Raw genomic sequence first — 23,206 nt, 5'->3', positions numbered from 1 at the left:
AAACATATATAATCACATGGGGTGTTACAAGGGGGAAACTATACTGCAAAAAATGATTGAGTTACAGTATAAAGCTACATCCATCACCAGGAATCTAGTAGATAAATCATCTACATAAAAAAATGGAAAACAGTGAGCCTCATGCAAGAACATTTTTGTATTTTTGTCCTGTCTTACTTTTTTCTGTGAGCTTTGCTCATGTGAGTGTTCCAAGTCAGATTCAACAAACTCTCTTAACTGCCCGAACATGTTGTAAATCGTTCATTTCAGCCTGATAAATGCCACCTGTTCATGAGTAGGTGCGCGTTGAGATCTGAACATTATCATAATTCACGCCCCTAAAATGTCCACATAAGGCTTCTGCATGTGTTCCACTCCGTTTGTGGGCAAGTTTCATTCACAAAGAAATTACCAAACAGTAAAAACAATACTTTCACATGGCAGAGGTCCTGCTGTCAGTAATGAACAGACATAATAAGTTTAGGAACGCCACTAGAAGATGACCCAAAACAATTAGAAAATATGAATCCAGCTGCCAACGTCGTGTCATCAGAGCAGCTCTGTACTGTGACAGAAATAAAGAAGGAACGGTTTGACGTGAAGTTAGATGCTAAAAAAACATCTTTCTAAAGCAAAGCGGAGCCAGCCTCAAGTGGCCATTCAAGGAACTGCAGTTTTTGACACTTCCGCGTTGGCTTCATTTTTCAGCTCTGGAGGTTGCTGCTTAGTGATATCACACTGTCAGCTGCAAGACAAGATGATCAGGACAGAGATCCGCAGAGAGAGAACAAGTCAGCTGTTAAACTGAGAGAATTTTCCTAGCAACTGTAATGTAGAAGTTGCTGCACCAAAATATGCCAATAAAAATCATAAAATCAAAAAACCTTTTCTGTAAATTGGCAGCCATGATGATGATAATATGGTGACCAGAATATTCATTTTGCATGAATTTTGTTTTAGTGTTTTAATTCATTTCTGTATCATATTTAAACTCCAAATTTATTTTGGAATTGATCTTCAGAATTTTTATCCAAAAACATAATTTAAAAAGTCGGACCTCACAAATGGTTGATACCACCACATTTAAACGCATGAGCAATTTTTGCTGAAATTATCATAGTGGTACAGATTGGGCATCCAATAATTTATAGGCATAAAATGATAAACTTAAGTTACTGATTTTGGTACAGTTTCATCTTGGAACAGAAGATAAATGTCGTCATGTCGTTTAACTACAACTGGCTGTTTCTCAGAGCAACTAATCGAATAGTATAAAAATTTGTAGAGTTAATAACCTGCCAACTAAAATATTTTGGCTGTTATGTTTTGGCTGTTGGCTGCTGCAGAGACTTTTGTACTGTAGGAATGACATGACTATCAGGTACAAATATACCTCCTTTATTAAACGGGGTTCACATCTTATCAACAAGTAGTCTTTCCAGTCGAGCACAAAAGGCACATGTCAGTGCCCAGACAGGCCATTTATCCATTAGCAGGGATAAAAAGGTAACAAACAAACAAATACAAATGGGCCTTTGTCTATCCATTATCGGCACTCCTACTTTATGAGTCTCAGCGGCTCCCACACTGCAGGGTTGATGTCATGAAACGTTTAAACTGAAGCCACACAGAGACCCATCAGCGTGTTAAATGTGTGGTGGGAACAGATTTAGAAGATTTAGAGTAATGGAATAATCACTGTGAAGGAGCACGGCGGAGCGGAGTCATGCAAGACTAGTTGTGGCGACCTTGGATTTCGTCAATACAATCAGCTGTGTCTATCTCGAACAAACAACACAAGGCTTCTTGCCTTTCAGACAACTTAAAATCAAAACCAATCTCAGTCAAGATTACAATTCATAGATTTTATACCAGACGCTTGCGAATGAAGACAATAACACTGAGAGAGCATAAAAAAATAAATTTAGAGAAAGATAAAAAAAAAAGCAGAGCAACTTCAAGTCTTAAGGAGGAAAAAAAAACCCACTGACATCAGATAAATTCACATTCTTATCTTAGCAAGAGATATTGTAACCTTTGAAGTCATTTTACAGTCATTATAAGCAGAGCCGCAATATATTCACAGATGATTATGTATTATTATTTGTCCCTTAGGCTATGTGCATGTGTAATATATGAGGGTATATGCAGCTGTTTCTGCGCATGTAATTTGGTCCATGTGTGTCAGTGTTGTATACTGCCTGAGTGGTGTGTAATTGTGTTGTCACTGAGGTGTGGAGAGAGCTGCTGGAAGAGACAGAGACAGAGAGAGCGTGGAGTGGGGGTGCTAAAGTGTGTTGGTGGTCATGGTGGAGGTGAAAAGGTCAACGCTGAGTGTTGTCTTCACCCACAGGTCCTGAAGAGGATCTGTTTGTCTCAATCAACAAAGACCGTGGAGGAGTGAATGGAGAGCAGCTTTACCACTCAAGAGGAAGAGCACAGGCACACTCATGTTAACACACACATACACACACAGTGACACACTGAATCTATCAAAACTTATGCCGTGCTTTCAGCTTCTTTCAATCGTTCTTGCTCTCTGAATCCCTCACTCTTCTCCTCTCTCCCCCTCTCTGTTTCTCTGAGTGGGATTTGTGATCTAAGATCAGTGTGGCTGTAATGCCCTTCTCAGTACACTGACAGATGATACAGCCTGCCCTTTGGGCTCCAGTCGGAATGGCTACAGATCAATACTCGAGCTGGCTGCTTGTCAGCATTCACACAGACATGCACACATACTCACACACAACACATGCACACATACATACGCACACAGGCATTCACATGCAAGGCTAGCATCAAAGCCCATCTGAGCCGGCTGGTATTTACCGGAACAGGACCTGGATGTGTGCAACACAGCAGGAGGGGACATTCCCAGGATAGTTCCCAGCCTAGAGGAACAGTGTGATTGGAGGATGACGCATCTGTGGTTTCTGCTCACAGATTCCTTTGGCTCCGTCGGCTGGTTAAATTAAGCAGTTTGGATGGACGAACTGACTGACTGACTGAACAAAGCAACAGGTTGAAGAAACAATCAAGAGGTGTGTGGTAGGGTGGCCGTTTAACCTCTGAGGGAGCCTTTGTGTGTGGTCATTTGTGAGTGACACCTCATTGAGCTCTGGTGCTAATAGTGTCTTTGGTGTGGCTCCATTAGCTGAGAATGTGCAGTGCAAGATGAAGATTTAAATACATATTTGCTCACTAAAACATACAACATGTAAACAATTTTAATCACAGTGTTCAAGTATACACAATCATAAGGTTAGATATGTTTCATTGTAATATAACGAGTTAGCTTTCTTTGTTAAAAGAGAATGTAATTTTGGGTCTCAATACTTAGGGTGAATGAAAGATTAAGATGGATTTTTTTTTTTTTTGCAATAAGGCTTTGATGAGCTCCTCAACATCAGGCTCCACTCAGGCACAAATAGGCAGCATAATTACCCTCCTGGCTGGAGAAATTAGAAATCTCTCTCCCTCCCAATACAATTCTCTTGTGCAGAGACCTTCATTAGACAACTGCAATGGAATGCAAATGCTGAGAGATATTTGTTGAATGCAACATTAAGAAAAGGTACTTCATATTTATGTTTTTATTTTTCATTTATATTTATTCGGTAGTAGATCATCATATTGCATTGTTATGAGACAAGCAATTCATACACACCAGCATGTACAAATATAAATCAGTGCATGGAAGCACACATAATAACAGTTGTATATACATACAGAATGTCACGTTATTTATTATGACAATGAGGACTATTGTGGAGTGATTTCAATTTCATGTCAAATGCGCATCCTTTCCAAATATACAATGCCTCTGTACGCTCACACCATCTTTCCAAATAGAACCAATGTGCATTGACCTATGCAAATAAACAGTGTCCACAAGAGAGCCTGTATTGCCATCATTCCATCTCGTATTGCGTCACTGATCCTTGCTACATAAATAACAAGAACAGTGCACCAGGTGTGTCTCCTTGCAGTCAAGATGGCGGCAAAGATAACTAGACACAGGGATTCATTCATCTTGTATCATGCCTAACTTTAGTGGGTCATAACATATCAGGTATGAAATTAATCTGCAGATGCTCCAGTTCAAGATGAGACCAAACTTTCCAACTAATGTCAGTTTTTGAGCCACGACAAAGGTCAAAACGTGGCCTGCAAGAGACTAGGTAAATCTTATTTTTAGCCTAGCTGGTTGCAGGAAATGAAAGATTCCAAACTGAAGCAGTTGTTGATCACTTAAGAGGAGTGAGGAGTCAGCAGTCAATGGTGTTATAAAACAGAGCAGTCAATGGCGTTATAAAATAGGTTTTTAAAAAATCGTGAATCACCACAACCATGAGAGGTCATTGAGCATACAGTCATAAATGTGCATGAAAAATATTAGGCTGATATATGTATGAGCGATTAGCTGCGGACAGATACACACATGCACACACACACACACAGATACACAGACACATGGACACACGGACACACACGACTAAAACCACATAATCTTCTTCCAGGCTACTCTTGACAGAGATAAAAATGAATGAGAGACATATAAATAATGCAATCACATATTTGACGCTCAGAATAACACTGCCACCCCCGCACTCAACGTGTCTGCCACCTCCCTCTCTCAAGCAGGCAGTAATTTATTGTCTCCCACTGCCATAGCAGAGTCAATCAATAGCCAATTAAAGACAGGCATATAAAGTCTCCGGTGGCCACCAGTGCATGTGGTGCTGTTTGGCCGGGGAAATAAATATGTAAATGGTTCACTGGCAGAGGAGCATCAGTCAGTATCTTTCACCAAGCACATAGGGGAGGGATATCAATAACACCCCACACACACATACATCCACATACACACCCCAATACTCCCCCACAGTCAATCAACATCACCTCGGAAACTGTACTGCAAGGCCACTAGTGGTCCGAGAGGCCCGAAGGAGCTGTTACCCCAGGCTGTCCTGAATGATCATGGTCACCTTCCATGGTGAGAACAAGGCAGTAAAGATACAGCTGGTTCCAGATATGTAGATATAGTTTCTATCTCTGACAGTCCAAAAAAGATGTAGAAAAAAAAAAGCCACAGTAATGCTGGAGACGTCAAAGCCAAAGCAGAACTGTAAACAACAGACTGCTAGAAATACAATATTTTCCCTGCAGACAACATTGCAAACATGGAGGACATTGAGGCTATCATCTGATTTTACTTTATCTTGTGTTCCTATGTGAATATTATATATGCTTTGAAATGCAAATAGGGATGGGAAGAAGCTCTTAAATTAAATACAACTGATCATAAATTAATTACTCTGAATTATTTCTAGCTTGGAACAATATGGCATTATCACATTATATTATAACAATGTAGTATGTTAATTCAATTAAGATGTATTTGATCTGCTACAAAATGGATGCCTAATCTGCTGCCAATACATGTTTAATTAAAGATGGAAATCAATAACAAGATGGCATTTTAACAGTATATTGACCCTTCAAGGAGAAATATACATAATTATAAAAAGGATTAATTGAAATTAAGGATACTTAAAACCATTAAAATGATAGTGAAGCTGGGCTGCATGGAGCAGCAGGGAACTGGCAGAAGTGCAATGCAACATTACATTTACTCAAGTACTGTACTTAAGTACAATTCTGAGGTACTTGTACTTTACTTGAGTATTTCCAATGAATGCTACTTTAGACTTCTACTACACTACATTTAGCTGACAGCTGTAGATATTAATCACTTTGTAGTTTCAGATTTTACATACAAAACACATGATCAACAAATAAAACAGGATACATTGTTATAGAACTACCAAACAGTACAAATATCAACCCCACCTCATGCAGCTACAACTGTAAAATGTTGCTTGAATATCAGTGCATCAACAATCACATCCAATAATATACTTCATAGTAAAAATAACTTAATAACTGTACTTTTGCATAAGTACAATTTTGAATACAAGACTTTTACTTGTAACAGTACTTTTACATTGTGGTATTGCTTCTTTTACTTTTTCTTGTTTCCAACCAGGGCTACTTGTACCCCAGGGGGTACAAAAACTGAAATAACATTCGATTAATGAAAAATATTTCCACATATTGAATTAGCTGTAACACCTGAGCACCACATGTTGCTATTGAGAGTGAAAACCAATTAGCAAGCAAGCAGAGAGGTTGAAATCGTTAGCTACAAGTAACCTGTATCCTCATCAACTCTGCACACAGAGCAATCCCAGGTGTAACAGTATTGGCTGAAATTAAAGACACTGCAAAACACCCATGTTTCAAAATGGTTGAAGTAAAGGATGAACAGTTGAAATAGTTAGCTAAAGGAAATCGATAAACACTTTAAATGTCTACCTTCTGCTACGATATGCAAACTTGACCAAACCAACTTAAACACGGACAATTCACGGTGCAATACTACAACGGAAAAGAGTTATCTGTCACTCACATATATATGTACACACTGCACAGTGATCAAACACCGTGCTGATATAAAGTCTACTGTGGGATGCTTAGATCTCTTGGTGAAAGAGATGCACTGTGGGAGCGAGCTTGATGTGTAACACACCAAACCTTGACCCTTTCAGACCAAAACCCCATGAAAAATCTCCTGCCGTGGAACTTTACACCTCAATACGGGGCCTCTTGAACACTCATCCCCTTGCATGAATAGCATTGCAGCCTCCCTCACTCTTTCCCCATCTCTCTGTCTCTCTCCGCTCTACATTCCTCCTTCTACAGGCTCTGCCACCACAGGCGCCGTTGAAGAGTCTGACAGTTCAGACTCGCTTTGATCTCAAGGCACAGGTTATCTGTTGCCCGGCTAATTTTAGTTAGTCCCTATAAGCCGTGCTTCTCTTTGAAGCATGCAGCAGGGAGTTCTGGGTTGTTATCAGTGTGGCCCCTACACTTTTAGGGAGCGGGATTAGCCCTCACATCTATGAAGGTCTTCTGTAATCTGGACAAGATTATCCACCTTGCTACATCTGTATCCTAATCAACTCTGCGCTCAGAGCAATCCCAGGTGCAACAATACGGGGCTGAAATTAAAGAATGAGCTAAAGTGCTTTTCCATCCGAGGAGGCTTGCTGAATACACAGAGCAATACACAGGAGATGTTTGAGTAGGGGTGCTCTCAAATCCTCCTGGGGAATTAGAGGCCCTCAGTTTCATTTTGCTGCAATGTTAACAGATTGTCATAGCAGATAGAGGAAGGATGTAGAAGGTAAAGGCAGAAATCTTACCTTTCCTAGGCGGGCGAGAAATAGGAAGAGAGACTGTCTGCACCTCAGGTTGCGGAGGTCAAAAGTCTGCAAAAACAAACAGTCAGTCACTTTTCTGGTCATACTGTCGGAAAGGACTTATGTTTTGAGTATCGTTCTTTTGTTCATTTCTTTTTTATTTATTTACCCCTTCATTTATTCAATCAGTCCAGTCTCCTACAAGCTTGTATTCTCTACCTCAGCTTCACTCAATCTCATGAATTATAATGTCCCAGAGAAACAAGCTTATTCAAACAATAAAAACAGGAATATAAAAACATAGGCTTGTATCCGACCAACCCGGAGTTGTTATTAAAATTTGAAGAGCATCAGCAGCACAACCTCAGGGAGAGTGTGTTTACAGCAGGTTACACAGCAGTACACTAAAGCTGTCTCCCCGTGATTTTACAGAGTGGTAGGCCAGCTGGTCTGAGCCTCATTCAAGACAATAAAGCACTCAGAGTTTGACCTTGCACACCGCAGCAGAAAGCCCGGTCGCAACATGAACATGGGGCAACATGTCCAGGTGAATGTTAAGTCTTGAAAGTAAATGTGCCTTTCCGTTTCACGCCCATGTAGCAGGGCACATATGCGATTCTCTTTCTTTATCTTTCATTGCGGTCTTTGTCAAGCACACAACTGAGATCAAACACGCTCAGCATACAAGAGACACAGGAGCATAACGCACACACAGACCCGTGCAGCCAAGGCAAGGTACACAGAATATCAAAGCACTGAACTTGCGCTCTAGCATGAATGATGGTTCTCCAGGAGCACCTTCAGATGAGAGGAGCAGGAGGTGTCTGCAGGCTGATTTAGCGCCTCAATCTCATACAAGAGGGGTCACTTTTCCCCCCGCGCGATGACTTATGAGGGCACAGCCACTGCTTTCATTTCCATTTTATTGTGAGGAATGGTGGCTAAAGTTTCCCTCTATTTGTTGTAGAAGCTGTTGCATAAGCTTACCTAAAGACAACGACCATTTAGCGGTACTTAAGGGGCGATTTCTGTATGGCAATGTCATGTTCTCTACAGGGATAGTGATAGTAGTTCAATATATCTTCAATTTCCAGTGTGAAGGTTTGGCTTCCTGAGATTTGATAACAGCTCAAATGTTCGGCACAAAGAGGAGAGGGGGACGTGGCATTGTCCGTTTGAGCACAATGTCTGAGCATGATTGGTCAGGAGCAATGAGCGCACACACTGTATCCAACTAGTCAAGTGTGAACCTTACTATGCAAGTGAGAATTACCTTACGGTGTTTTTTTTCCCCCTGTCTTTTCAGAAGCTCTTTTCATTACAAATACATTTATCGCATAAAGGATTTAAAGACAAGGACATGACAGAATGAATTGGCTAGCAAGAGGAGACTGAATGTAATGTTTGCATGCGAGTGTGGCAGAAGGCAAGCACTGATACATAATAAGGAAACAGAGAGATAACAAGAGGAAAAAGGAGAAAAATAGAGTGATCAATAGAGCGAGAACGAGCCAACCGCTGCACAGAATGCAAGCAGAACAAACCAAAGAGTGACACAGCCTGCAAAACAAGACAGTTTGTTCCTTCCATTAGCAGGCAGAATTAATTAGGACTCCATTGACACACTGTGTAACAAGACAAATATAATTATGTTATATCATTACTCCTCATCATTACGAGCTTGCCTCCTTCCTGTTCCCTGGGGGACAGTAGACAGCCAACTGGACAGCCAACTCTAAACAGTGGCCGTGGAAAAAACAAGATGGCTGTCAGCATTCATTTAGCAGAACGCTGGAACAACATTTCCGTAGTAAGTCACGCTCAGAGGATAGATATTGGTTTCTGGTCATCAGGCTTTGTATAGTACAGTGGAGATGTAGCGGTATAAACCTATTGAGTTAGTAATGGTCCTATAGCAATAAACAGAACGTAATTTGGCTTGAGATGTGATCACTCAGTCCTATGAGCTATATTTACCATCTGTGGCCCTTTACCCTCTTTGTGTCTGTATGCAGCATGTAGAGCATGTGTGTATGAGTGAATGTGCTCCAATGTGTGCCCCCGTGAGATCCTGCAGCAACCATGATGATAGCTAGTTATCTGGAGAGACATACATGACATTCTGTTTTACACTGCGGACACTGAGAGCCTTCTCACAGCTTTGTGGGTGTTTGCATGTTAGCATTCAAACACAATTCCTCAAGATCCGACAGGGGGAAGAAAGCTGACCTTGGCATTCCAACACACACAGTCCTCTGTTCTCGAGGCTGCGACAAATCAAGAATCTAAAAAAGAGAAAAAGAGATTTAAACTCAGAGGAACACTTGACTTGAGGCACTCAGACTGTCATGTTTTTTTGTTGTTTTTTTTTTTTAAACAGACTTTGAGTACAATATGTGGCCTTGCAATAAGGATCGTGAAAGCAGGCAACCTTGTTTTAATAAGAAAGCAGGGGGAGAGGCGTTGAAAAGCTGCTGCTGTACTGTGTGTGGTAATGGGGTATCATTTGTCTCATGGGAGAGAGCAGAGTCCTGCAGCTGTGGCATACACAGAGCTCACACAGCTGTGAATGAGGCAGTGTCAGCCAGCACTGGCACACAACAGTAAGTCAGCTGAGAACGGCTGGCTTTACTCTAGCCGAGGAAGAAAAGTGTTCATGACATGTAGCACTGCCGGTCAAGTCTGGAGGTAAAAGTTACTGTACCAATATCAGGCTGTGCTGCAGAATCGCCTGATTGGATTGATTTCAGTAATTCTTTCAGATGGGATGCCAAAAGTCCAGTTGTGACGCATTTGCTGAAATAAGTGTGAAGCAGGCTGTTGTGGCTTTTTTGTGAGCTTTACTGTGCCTCCATGAATCACGCCATCCAACGTTTAACACCCTGTAAGGATTATGAACAACACGCTGCAGAGAGCGTTCCATCCATTCCACACTCAATCTGCTTTTCTTGCACAAATGCATAAATTGAGACACTACAATGCTTAATCTCTCTTCCATACGCAGTTTGGTTAGTGGACAGCGAAATTGAAATGACAAGACGTGGAACGGAGCACATCCGGGTAAAATGAAGGTATCACTCCTTCGTTTAAGGAACTGACAGGCTATTGATCGTTCCTTGGCTAAGCCTTGAGGTTCAAATACATGTCTCGCCAGCATGTGCGTATCTGTGTGTGAGATAGGTGTGCAAGAAATGTTCTGCAGTTGCCATACTGCTGACTCTGCTGTGTCGAACAGCCCTGAGGGTAATCCAAAAAACCACCATTTAGTGTATATAAATGACTGTGCACACCTTCCCCCTTCTTCTGTTTGCTTCTGTCTCTCTCTCTCTTTCTCTCTCTCTTTCTCCCTCCATCGGACGTTTGCACCCAACAGCTGTCCCTCCATATCTGTCTGTTCAGATCAATTTCTTTCCATCATCATTCCCTCCCTGTATCTTCTCTGCCCATGAAAAGATTTCTCAGGCAAAAGCCTCTCCACAGTAAGTGCTGTCCTGACTTAATCCTGCTCTACAGCGCTGGAGGGGAGAAAACTTCACTTTCCAAATCCTTGACAGCTGCATCCGTAAGGTCGGACTCTCGGTCCATCATCTCTTTACATTGTCGTTGTGCCTCAGTCTCACCCAGTTTCACCTCTTCACGCCATCCCTCACAGTAGGACAGGGCATGGAGGGCATGACGTTTCCACCCAGGAATGCTGGAAAGGAGCCAAACCAGATCCCCTTCCATGGAGTGTACAAACGGCATGGATGCTTGAGCAAACACGTGCGACTGTGCAACACACACACACACACTATTCTTCTGGCACCATGACGATGTGAAAATGACAAACGGAAAACAGGGAGCTCTTGGGCTGAAGCAGAAGGCTTAAGTTTGTCTATAGTTATCTTTACTCTACTGTACTTCCAGCCCTGTATGGAGACCATATGGGTTTCATAAGAGATCTGCATGACTAAGGCGCAGGTATTTATCAGAGTGAATTGCTGTGTAATTCAAGACAGTGGGTGGCTTGGCCAAGCTCTGATTGCAGGCTGATGTGTGTGGAAGTTAGGTTGGGGGCTGTGAGGGAGCTACTGTAGGCTCTGGCAGTGAGCCAAACTGTGTGGCATTGCTGTGTGATGAGATACATGCACGGAGGTTCTGCAAAGGCTGAATTATAAGAGGCAGCACAGAATTCAATGGACAGCTTTAACAATGCAATTATTTTCTACATAGAGACTGAAAAAAGCTGTCAGCATAACTACAATACAGAGCACATCCTCAATTGGAAGTAGAACAGAGAGGAAATAGAGTTTGAGGCTGTCAAGGTGATTGTAATAATGGGCTTGTTTTCATTTAGCTTGCTGGTACATATTCAGATTTCACATATGAAGGAAGCAATCATCAGTTTATTATTTTACCTTGAGTCACAATTTATCAGCTGTTCTTTTATAGACAATTTAGATGACAGGAACTGCCTCCTCACTTTCAGTCCTTGTGTACCGTGGTGTTGACTACTACTACTACTACTGTGACTGGGACACACACGCACACCACACAGATATTCCGTCACTGTTAGAAAAAGTTCATGGTTCAGCTGTGTGCCAAGGTTCATGTTGTCCTAGTGAGGAAGAGTTATGACAGCTCTGCTCTATCTCATCAGCCTGACTGTCAACTCACACAGAATCATTTATGTGTATGTGTGTGTGTGTAGGTGTGGCATTGCAGAATTAATGTGGGGGCTCTCTCAAACAGCAAAGGCCTGGAGATGGGTGGGGCCACGGGAGCCAGATTAAAATTTAAATGAGCCAATTAAAAGCTACTGGTCGAGCAAAACTCCCACAAAAAAGCACAAGACACAAACAAGGACAAGGAATAAAACTTAATGGAACAGAGATTTTTATGGTTAACTGGTGTGACAAATTGGTTAAAACATTTCACAGCTTTATCTGTAACAATTCTCCTTTTAGGAAAACAACATTTTGTTTAAAGGAGAGACGCTCGCCCTTCAAAACTATCTTCAGGTTTAGGTTTCCTACAGAATATGTCCTGTAGTGCGTGCCCGTGGAACAGATGGTTATCTCATTGGGAAACATGTGGCACAGAGTGAACAGTTAGAAGAAGAGGGAGATACTGTAGGAAGGCCCTCAGGCAGGCTTGTTGTGATTATCGACGATTAGCCTCTCATTGGGAAAAGAAAGGAAAACAAATCTCCAAACATTACAAGCATTAAGACCAGCCTGTACACCCTGCAGCAAGGTTCTGCTTTGTCATCAAGGCGGCAAGAGATGCTTAAGTGCTAAATGCTTTCCATTCTGCCTTTTTTGACACTTAGGGGGTACACAATGCAATCCGGTTCAATTATGCTGCGACAATACTGCCTTCTGAAGCTTATATTGGATTTTTATATTGTTTTATGTTTTATGTTGTGTCTCTGTTATTGTTTTAAGATCAGCTTTTGTCTTTGTTGAGGAGCTAAATATTAGGTACACCTTCAAAGTTTAGCCCCTGCATGTCTGAGGGTCAGTGTCATTTAACAGACTATGCTGTAAATTCTGAAAACTGTGCTAGGTGTATTTACAATACTGTAATCTTGTAAGATAAATATTGAGTTTTCAGGCAGTTTCCATCCTGTTTTTTCTTAATTCCCTGTGGTCTCGGTGTCTGAGATGAGTTTATGTGTGGGAGTTAAATAAACAGATGGACTCCAAGGAGGGATGCATAATTCAAAACAAATGCTAAGTAAATCACACTGAAACAAACAAAAAAAAACAACTAAGATACTCACTTATGACGAGTGAGGCGGAAAAAAGTTATTGTATCATACAAATTTACCATTTAATGAGATGGTGTCCAAATTCATAAATCCCATTCTCTGAAGTCATTTGTACAGAACACATACACATGTGTTCTGCACATGCCAGATATATATATGCCATATGCTCATTCCATATGCATCATGATTCATCAATTATGCAATATTTTGTACAACCCAGTGCAATCGAATGAATACAACAACGATACAAATGTATTATAATTGCTGACCTGTACTCCCCTGGGCGCGGTTGCAAGCTTGTAGAATGCTGATGACAAACTAAAATCATTCACCCATGTAGCTTGTCTGCAGCTGCAGATGTTATTCCAAAAGCTCTGGTTTTACCACCATTCCACTGTCAGGTTTCCAGTGTTGGATGCCAGTTTATCCTACGCAGTGCTAGCTGGCACGGCTTATATGTTGCTTTTATTTTCACATATTTAATGCCAACTGTGAAGAACCAAACATCCAGTCCTATATTAAACTGCATCCACTCCCCAGCCTTTTGTCACATCCAGCAACTGAACTGTTACTAGTTTCATGTTCCCCAGCAGCTAAGGCACCTAAGAACACTGAAGATCACTTTAATTTTTGTGCTTATTGTAATGAATATGCCAAGAGGATTCCTTGGGATGCAGGTCTTACGGATCCTTACACAATTACATCTAGAGATTGAGAGCTGCAGATCTCCTGAATGCTGGGAAAATCCCAAGGTACCCAAGGCTGTGCTTTAGCAAATAATCTCTCCGTTTTCTACTATCCCCTGTGGCCCTGGCCAACCATGACTCTAATGCACAAGAGAAGGTTTGGAGTCTCAGGGGAGTCATGAGAGCAGATTATCACCTTAGCCAGTAGATAAACAGCGGCCATCATGTACAATCATCACCAGAGGTTTGGACTGAATCCAGGTCTGATGCCCCTCGTGTGTGTGTGTGTGTGTGTGTGTCTACATGCCTAGGTTGTTCGTGTGGATACAGTTAGCCTGTGTCCACTGCAGAGGCCATGCCAAGTTGGCCCAGCAGGCTGTAGCTGTTGATCCTCTGTCCTCGTCCTAAAGGAATTTCCTTCCTGATCCAGCGTGCAATCAGAGGCATCTGCAGCGCTCACTTTGCCAGAATTCCTCCGTCTCCCCCAAACGCACATAGACATGCTACAGCATCTGTTAGGACACACTCATGCCAGGGAGAGGCGCAGCTGTGCACCCATCAACCAAGACACACACACACACACACATTTTTTGGAAACATACTCATCAGAGATCACTGCACACAGGGGGTTGGGAAGTAAGCAAGTGCTCCAGTGCTACTGGGGTAAGCTGTCATCACCCATGACCTAACAAAATCCATCTCATCATTGACTAAGGCATATCATCACCAGTTGGCAAAGTTCACAGCCCTATGTTCTGCTCAGCTCAAGACTTCAATTGCTGCCTAAGATTTCAAAAAATCTGAAACATTTGAGGTATGATTGATTACATTTGCCTCGAACCGGACATTTCATACTGCTGAATGAGGCCATTCACTTACTGTTTTTTTTAAATTAAATGGATAAACTGTTTTGATGTGAAACCAAAAGACAAGAAAATACATCTTGTTCTTCCTCTGATGAACAAGCAGGGCTTCAACCCCTGTGCCCTTTACCTTCCCTGACAGGGCGACAGAATAAGTAGAAAATAGATTAATAGATTCTGGATGAACACCAAGAAACACATCAGTCTGACACGAGATGTGGTATTAGTGGCTCATATTATTCATGCTAATTTCCAGAGAGTCTGTCTGCTCTGAGTAATGCCATACTGGATTTATAGCTGATAAAACCTCTATTATTTCATTTCTCTCCCTGAGTTTTAAATTAAGGTAATAGACAAGCTGGTGGTACAGTCTTAGAGAATTAAAGTGGGGGCCGAACGAAAAGGGAGGAGGGGGGGTATGATAAGTGCGGACAGGGAACAGTGAGCAGCAGATGAAATATGTGCTTGGAAAACATAATTAGCAAAAATGGCTGTCATACACTCCTACCTCACTGCAGTACAGAGGCCAAAACCCTACTACAGACTGTCAAACACAGATATAGCACACTAAAGATATCCTACAATTTCTTGTCTTAATGCTCTATATATCTTGAGAGGGGATTATGTGCACAGTAGCTATAAAAAGACCTTACACACAGTACTGCAGCAATACTAAAAGGCATGGACAAAGTGTTGAGAGAAGAAGACAATTCACATTGATCACTATTTCCCTCACATTGCTTTATTCCACTGAGTGCCGTTCTATCAGTGTACAGATGAAAGCCTAGTGGTCCACACAGATTCCAAAGCAGGCTTTATTGAACAACCTTCACAATCTCTCCATTGACAGCAGTCGTTGATGGGCAGAAGATGCACACAGCATGAATACTTTTTCCTATTATGGATACCCTTTCTCTGTGTACATTTGTTTGTGTGAAAATGTGTGCAGACGCAGAGGATGCCAATGTGTGTGACAATGTGTGTCCGTACCTAACCCCCCCCCATGTTTCTGAATGTTTGTATGTGGGGATGTATGTGTGTGCGTGTGTGTGTGTGTGTGTGTGTGTGTGTGTGTGTGTGTGTGTGAGAACATCCTAGCAATGTTCTCAAGCCCCCTGCAGGTGTTTAGATCTCCACAAATCCCCACTGGTCCTTCCCAGCTGAGACAGGGGCACAAGGCTCACTTCCCCTTCCCTCTCGTTCTCCAGGCCATGTTAGGCAGGAAAGAAAGCGCTGCCAACCCCAGGTGTCAGGCATCCGCTGGGCACTGTGTCAGCAGACACAGGAGAATGTGAGAGGAAAGATGAGGGAAGATGAAGTGCATATAGACAAGGGTGAAGGATTTAAGAGAGAGGGGATTGAAGAAACAGCAATATTTAGGGAAAAACAGCAAAAAAACAGGAGGGAGTAAAATGAGTAAGGAGATTTAAGAAAGTATGGAAATTGAGGGCAAATGGCGATGACGCAAAGAAAAGAAGAAAGGAATGTAATGGCAGTCTACAAGGAGGAAAAAATATGTGACCTTTGACATGTAATGGGTTGTACTATACACCAAAGTCATCTCCAGAGGGTTTTAACAAGTACAGTACAACATCTTAAGTCTGCCTCTCAAAACAAGCAAAGACACAGTCACATCCGCCAACCGTCCACAGAGACTATAATGGGTCTGTATGTCTTCCACTACAAATGGACAACTGGATTTCATATGAATACACAGAGCACAAGCAGGTTACACTAAATCTGGAGTCAGATTGCACAGCAAAGACACATGGGAAGCTGTGAGTTTGTGTGAGTGCAAGGGACAACCACTGCATGATAAATTGCAGAAGAACATCAGACGTCAGCTTTCTGATGATTGTTTTGTCTCTGTCATGTCTCTCAAACGATCCCGGCATTATTTAGGTTCTGCAGCTATAAGGGCAGAAATGAGATATAGCTTGAGGAAGTGTGTCTTGGCAGGGACATTAATACTAGAGCCACTGCTGGATAGATACATGGGCTGATGGTACACTTCAAAATTGGAAAAAGGAAAAAAAAAAAAAATATATATATATATATATACACACTATGATTCATTGAACAACATGGTAGGGAAGGAGATACAAGAGGATAAGGGGGGTACTCTCTGCAGAAAGCTTGGTAGATAACAGTAAATTGGTAAGTCTCACATGAACAAGGTCAGGTGATTGAGAGCTTCATCATTTGATGATGAGTGTTGAACAGGCAGCCAAAGAGCAAGTGAGCCATTCATCCACTTCTGCAGCTGACCTGTAACTGAGGGAAATCCTGTTCTCAGGCAAGTCCACACACTATCACACGAACTGTCCTGCACTCTCTCTCACTCTGCCCTCATCTTTTTACTATCCATTCGCAAAATGAAATAACAGGATAATACAAATCAACAGAGGAAACACATTTCAAGCCTTCTTTCTTAACACCCCCATCTTTGTGGTTCTTATTTATCAGTGTACTGACAGACATGGTGAAGAACAGAGATGTCCGGATCCTCTTCATCTTATGGCTAAATCATGTTGTGGATGGGACGAGTCTTCTCCTGTGGCTTTGATCACCGCTTGAGGATTGACACAGTGAATGATGGATCCACGTCAGTCCTGCTGCCTATTCATCTCCCCGCAAGAAGAGGGAAGGCAGAGACCGAGAGAAAGTGAGCCAAAAAACAGATAGTGGATTGCAGTGATGCAATGATAAATCCAGAGGGAGACTGCAAGCACTTTTAGTTTGCGAATGTGGGAGTCTGGAAAGATGGAGGTGGCTTGCAGCAGAGGATTTTTAATGATACGCTTCATGGCTGTGATTTTAATGTGCCCCGCTAATTATGATATTGCCATGTTAGCCTTTTCCAAGCTATTCCACGTAATGAGATAGAGAGATGGAAAGACAGAGGGAGAGACAAGGCATGAGTACCCTACTCTACACTTTGTGTGAGTGTCATTTCAATCTGTCACTCAGCAAGGGGTAGTGATGAATTAAGCGCCTTGCAGTCTCCCTGGCACCAGGCCACTGTTTGTTCTTTAGGTCTCCTGGTGACCAAAATGTCTCTCTGAGCTCCACAGGGGCTCTAGAGGGGGGATCTATACACACACACACACACACATACACACACACACACACACTCACACACTCACACACTCACACACACACTCACACGGTGATGTGCAGTACTGTACCATACCATATGTCTGTGACTGGGGTAACTATTCGTTCTCCAGATGTGCATTTTGTGTACATGTGTGTGTGAGTTTTTTTTCCTCATTAGAAAGGATTCATTCTGAAGCCAAGTGTCACCTTCATCATTCATTCTTGTATCCTGCAAATTCTCTGGGGTAATAGGAAAGGATAGCCTCAGGAAGCTATTAAAATGAATGCAAAGATGACTTATGGAGACAAGAAGTCTTCCCGGAGGTCTTGAGTTTCTCAGCCAGGAACAACCTATTAGAGGATCTCCTGAATGGCAATTCAATACAGAACACAGATCACAAATCACGGTGTTATAAATACCCATTAAAATGTCATAGAATGGTGACTCCAGATGGCAGGCAAAGGTGCACACAGTACAGAACATGTGTGTATTTTGAAGGAGGGCTGGTCTGTATTTGCCGTGGGTGTTGCTAACCGAGTTATGGCATTCTGTGCATGACAGAGATGAAAGAAGTGGCGGGCGCATGATGACAGAAGGTGCACACTGAATAAAGGCTGACTCAAAGTGTCACGATCGGTCCTATCCCTCATCACTCACGGCCCACTTTCTCAATGCCGCTCTCCACAGAATGCCAGGTCTCCTCTTCCACACCTGAGCGCTTAGCTTCAATGCATATTAATTCACTGTCCTACACACAGGAAGATATTCAGGGCCAAGTTGTTAAAAATAAGAGGGAGGCTTGCATGTAAAGCCTCATCTCTGTGTAGCACAGGCTTATGCTTAAGCTGACAATAACAACACATTTAAAATGCTGGCTGGGTTACTTTCAGTCACAGCATTTTTGTGTTGCTGATCAGTCTTCCCTGTAATAGAACCAAGTGATTTGTCAAAAAAGCAAACAAAGGTTACATCAAAATGTCAAAATTGTTTGTGGAAGGCTGATTTACTCTATTAATATTTAGCTACGATTTTGTGGCATCTTCTACTAATCTTTCAGTCCGCTGTATATTTGTTTGCTTGTCTATTAACCAGAATATTTCTCAGCTGGTAAACTAAGCTCACAAACTCTGGTTGTACATAAAAGGTCAGTATCTTCTGTAAGTTTTAAATTTATTTTGTGCGTTGGCTTTGCCAGACTGTGAATGCTATTAACATACAAAATTCAGTGTCCACCACCCACTGATTTGTATGCATGGACTGCTACATGCTGTCTTCGCGAGCTTAACTTTCTTTAAGATGATGAATATGTACTGTAATGTACTGCATCTTATGAAAGTCCTAAAACCTATGATCCTGACCATTTAGCACTGCTGTCTGACTGACCAACAGTGACCACCCAGGCACTGACGAGTTGGGATGTATGGAGAGTCATCAAGGCAATAGAGAGGGCTGGAGACATCTAAAAAAAGAGCCTACCACACCTGTGGCTCAAGTGCCGTATAGCATGGATGACTCAGTCTAGACAATGAGTTATTAAAGGAATTAGCTTTAATCTTATGTAGTGATGGCAGGGACAAAAGCAGCTGATGAAGAGCTATGCAATCATGGCTTTTACAGCAGGTTATAAGTCTGCCCCCCACAAGTTAGTGGGAAGCTGGTTGGAAGCAACTGGGCCTGCCAGCATGGCACAAGTCACATGTTAGATTACCGGTATTCAAGTTTTAGATAATACAAAACCATTAAAATAAAGTAGTTCTGTACTCTTTTACTTAGGGGCCTTACAGTATAACAATATACATTATATACATGCATTAGTTCTAAGTGTCACAGCGGCCAGTCTACAGTATGTTTACTACTAACTAAGACCACATCTCAATGGTTGTAAGCAAATATGAGAGGACAAAAAACACTACAATTTTAAAAGCATGTTAGTTCCATGGTGTAGACAGATGCATAAAAGACTCAACATTGAATAGTACAGACCAGTGTTGATGAACATTAGGAAAAAGGCTAATGGCCCAATTAAATTGATGATATAAAAGAAAAACATCTAGTATTCTGTGCTGCCGAGGCTGAGATAACAGAAAATGAGTGACTGAATTCTGCTCACATGGAGACAAAATGTATTGCAACCAACAGTACTATGTTCATGCCTTATCTGTGTAATTTGCATGCCTTCTCTTCACATCATTTGCAGAAGGGTGAAAACATTAGTTTCTCAATGTGAGTACAACTTAAAATGAACATCTGAATTATCAGATGGGAGTTTGGAGCTGCATTCCACACCAAGTAATGAATGAAACAAAAGCTACCTGACCTGGCCATGACTGAAGATGAAGACTGATTTTAACTGCTATGCAACTGCCACTTAAAGTTACTACAAGGAACTATATTTTGGCAGCCACTGTGGAAAAAAGCAGTAGTGTTTCCCAGAATAAAGACTGCATATCCTCTGAGCACCACCACCTCGTGTCATAAAGATCTTGATCTGGCTAGTGTACGCATTTGTTTCGGAAGTGGGTGAAATAAAGATATAACTTATTTTTAACACTATTTTCCTTTTTTAAACACAGCTGCGCATAGCGATGAGTTAATGTATCCGTTTGTGGCTATGTAAGATTAATAACTGTAATATGATGATGGCGGAACAAAGTAAACCTTGTTTTAGTATCGTTCATACATCTAGGTTACATGTCACTTTTGACGTTATCAAATGAAGAAAATTGTCCTCCCCTCAATGCTACATGTAATGTAAATGTAGTCTCTTCCGGTCTGCATGCCATAAATCGTTTCATCTGATTTCACGGGGAATCTGACTCAGTTGCAGTCATTTAGAATAACTATATAGAAACAGCCAGTCTTCTCACTGATGGTCTTGTTTGCTTATGTGGGTCATATAGAGGCATCATGAGACTGTTTCATAACCAGTTAAAAACTCCTTGTAGTTGCTTCAACTGAATTCAACACCAGCACTGGTCCATTGAAAGGATACTGCAAGATCGTTTTAGTCTTGAAGAACATCTGTATTGTATTATATTCACTCAGTTCATTGTTTATTTTTGTCAAAAAGTGTCAAACACTTAGGAAGGCAGCATAAGATTTATTGCAAGGGAGACTTTTAATTCCAGAGGGGCAAAACTTTTTTGTTGTGGATTATGAAACAAGCCACATAATAAGGGAATATTTCAAAGCTTTCCTGCATTACTTGCATCCTACTCTCTAAAGACAAATAAACCGACAAAAAATAATAATAAAGCAGACAACTGGTGAGTGAACTGAATATTAGCAGCAATAAAACCCATCAGTTCATTTTCCTATCACCCATTTGCGAAAAGGTGTCAACTGTGAATTTGGGTGTTATAGTCCACCTAAATACTTAAATAAACGTCTAATGAAGGAAAATGGCCAAGTACTGTATTTGTATCATCTGTTCATCACGAAACAGGATTACATACAGGATATTACACAAGCAAAACAACCATTGCCATCTATAACTACAGAAAGCAGATGGAATTCAGGTATCTGTTTTTTTATTTTTATGTTAACCATTATTTCTTAAAGCCAAGTCATAATCCCTCAATTCCAACAAGAATTTGCCAATGTTTCAGTGAAAATTAGATTCACAACAGCCAGGCTTAGCTATTGTTCATGACTGTCAGAGGGATCTGAAATTAAGATTCAGGCTAAGGAGAGAAATACTCATCCTGGAAAAATAAAGCGTGCTGTTGACACTGCATTCACTCACACAACACGCACACAGTGTCTCATCTCAACCTCCTGCCATTTCAAAGTCTGTATCCTTAGCTCTTTCAACAGAGGAAAAGAGAGGAACATTTGGTTAACACTGAATTACTTTTTATGGCCAGAGCACTATCCGCTTTGAATGGTTAAATCATTTGTGCTATAGTTTCTGACAAACTGAACAGATGGGAAGCCTTTGTTATTCAGGACTGCAGCTCTCATCTGAGATAATACAGCTATACCATAAACTTGCAATTATAAACAGCAAGCATCAAAGTCTGACAGTGGTTCGTGAATAAGAATAACATGTGGATGATCAACCACTAATGGAGTATGAACACAAAGGTAATCGGCTCAAAGGACCTGATAATACTATGATCAGATGTTATATTTTTGCTGGAGTATATAACTAGAGATGATGAATGTTTGATTGTTTAGATGCCAACATAAGAGCAATCAAAAAGAAATATCATTACCTCACATGCTACATGATTTTCAGCAAAGTAACTGAAGCTAAATCCTAGATAGAAGATAAATGATTGCAAAAAAAATACAAACTGGCAAACATCTCAGCTAATTATGTTTTTTTTAGTTTACTGCATCCCTAAGTTACATGCTTTGACTCATTTAAGGAGTTGTACAAAATATGTTTTAACTTGCCAGTGTTTGAATAGATAAAAACCTTGGATACTACTATAACCTGATATAACCTAAATTTTGGCCACATCTTAACAGGTGAGTTACTCTGTAAACTGAATTCCTAGAAATAAAAACAAAAGCTTCATATTTGATTAATTTTCTCATAGGTATCAAACATATCATAATAACTTCTTTTATTAATAACAACATTAGAGAGAGTGTGAGGCCTTTTTCAATGACAAAAGGCTTAAAGATAATCAACTGTCAAACTGCTGAATGGTTCCATTAAGAGAAAAGATAATCATTTCAAGATGTTCCATGACAGATTTACATGGCCTTGGATACGAGATCCTCAAAGTCGCGACACCCTTTTTTGATCTTCACCTGATATTGCTTGGGGAGGTATTAAGGAGGGGAAATGATAGGGATAGCGAGCAGGGCTCAGTTAGGACTCTGAAGGAGAAATGTGTGATGTATTTAAGGACAAAACCACTGACATTGAGAGATGCCAAATACCACGCATGTTCGGAGGCAAAATAATAGCTTTACTGTAGCTTAACTGGCTGAATAACGTCAGAGAAACATCTGTATATCAATCATGAAACATCTATTCGATCATAGAACATCTCTTCATTCACATGCACTATTGCCTTTGAAACCCAATAGCTGCGCAAGCCAACAGATGCTACCCTAACAGAACCTGAAAATAAAGTGCGACTGACTTATCTTCCACCCTTCCCCCACTGCCATCACATTGCAATGCGATACATCTCGCCATTTGGCCATTCAGCCTGCTAAGGTATGGAAAGGAGGTGATTCATGTTGTGATTGCAGCACTGCCCTCCATGACTCTTCCAGAAGGGTAGAGAGGACCAGAGAGGGGTAGCCAGAGAAGGCCCCAGAGCTGTGAACATCCCCCCAGCCCTGTGGAGCTGCCTGCCTGCGGCTGTGTGGCTAAATTTACTCCCCACTCCCACCCCCTCCCCTCTGCAAGCATCCCAGCACATCACGTTGGGATTCTATTACTCTCCTGCGTCCCAGCATACAGATAGTCATGTGAATGCCGGCCACAAGCTTCTGCGGCTGGCAGTGCCCTTCCTGCCCAAGCATTCAGCAGTCCAGTTAATGCCAATCGTCTCCACCCAGCTGCCCAATCGCTC

At 41.5% G+C, this 23,206-nt stretch overlaps 1 protein-coding gene across 2 annotated transcripts in view; it reads right to left on the bottom strand.

The window, feature by feature from the left end:
* tspan9a (tetraspanin 9a) overlaps positions 1–23,206 on the bottom strand; it is a 167,027-nt gene that overhangs the window by 111,287 nt on the left and 32,534 nt on the right. For both annotated transcript variants that reach the window (XM_067589129.1, XM_067589131.1), the window contains one exon: positions 7,269–7,334. The gene's annotated coding sequence lies outside the window, so the exon portion shown is untranslated. The remainder of the gene's footprint in view (positions 1–7,268; positions 7,335–23,206) is intronic.

Source organism: Thunnus thynnus, chromosome 5, assembly GCF_963924715.1.
Source record: "Thunnus thynnus chromosome 5, fThuThy2.1, whole genome shotgun sequence".
Taxonomy (NCBI): domain Eukaryota; kingdom Metazoa; phylum Chordata; class Actinopteri; order Scombriformes; family Scombridae; genus Thunnus; species Thunnus thynnus.
The sequence above is the reverse complement of the archived record's forward strand: the minus strand, read 5'-3'. Positions and strand labels throughout refer to the sequence as shown.